This window comes from Penaeus monodon, chromosome 31, assembly GCF_015228065.2.
Source record: "Penaeus monodon isolate SGIC_2016 chromosome 31, NSTDA_Pmon_1, whole genome shotgun sequence".
Lineage (NCBI taxonomy): Eukaryota > Metazoa > Arthropoda > Malacostraca > Decapoda > Penaeidae > Penaeus > Penaeus monodon.
In genome coordinates, this window is record NC_051416.1 from 18,575,619 (window position 1) to 18,576,019 (window position 401).

The following is a 401-nucleotide window of genomic DNA, read 5'->3' on the forward strand; positions in this document are numbered from 1 at the left end:
GTTCCTTAAAAATGTGGAAAATAGGGCAGAAACAAAAAAAGCCCCCCGTCAACCAAAGGAAATTACAAAAATAAAACTGAAATTTTCTTAATTGTACCTTTTCCAAAAAAAATGTTCATTTTTTCCTCAATGGGGTTTGGGGGTTCCCGGGTGGGGTTTCCCGCCAAGGTTTTTAAAGATCTCTTGAATGGTTTTAAAAGGGTATCAATCCCCTCTACCCCAAAAAAAAATTTCAAAAATTAAAATTTATTGCCTGTGGTAAAAACATGGATAAAACAAGGTTTATTATTTTAAATTGGGGTTTTTTTAAAAAGTCCCCCATGCAATTTTTTTAAATAAAAATAAATAAAATTTAGTTTGGTATAGAAAGGGAAAAAAAGAGTGAAAGGCTTTAAAACCCC

General features: G+C 31.7%; 1 protein-coding gene across 1 annotated transcript in view; it reads right to left on the reverse strand.

The window, feature by feature from the left end:
• The window catches only part of LOC119592910 (zinc finger protein 714-like), a 31,120-nt gene that overhangs the window by 29,137 nt on the left and 1,582 nt on the right, over positions 1-401 (reverse strand). The gene's annotated exons all lie outside the window — the stretch shown is intronic.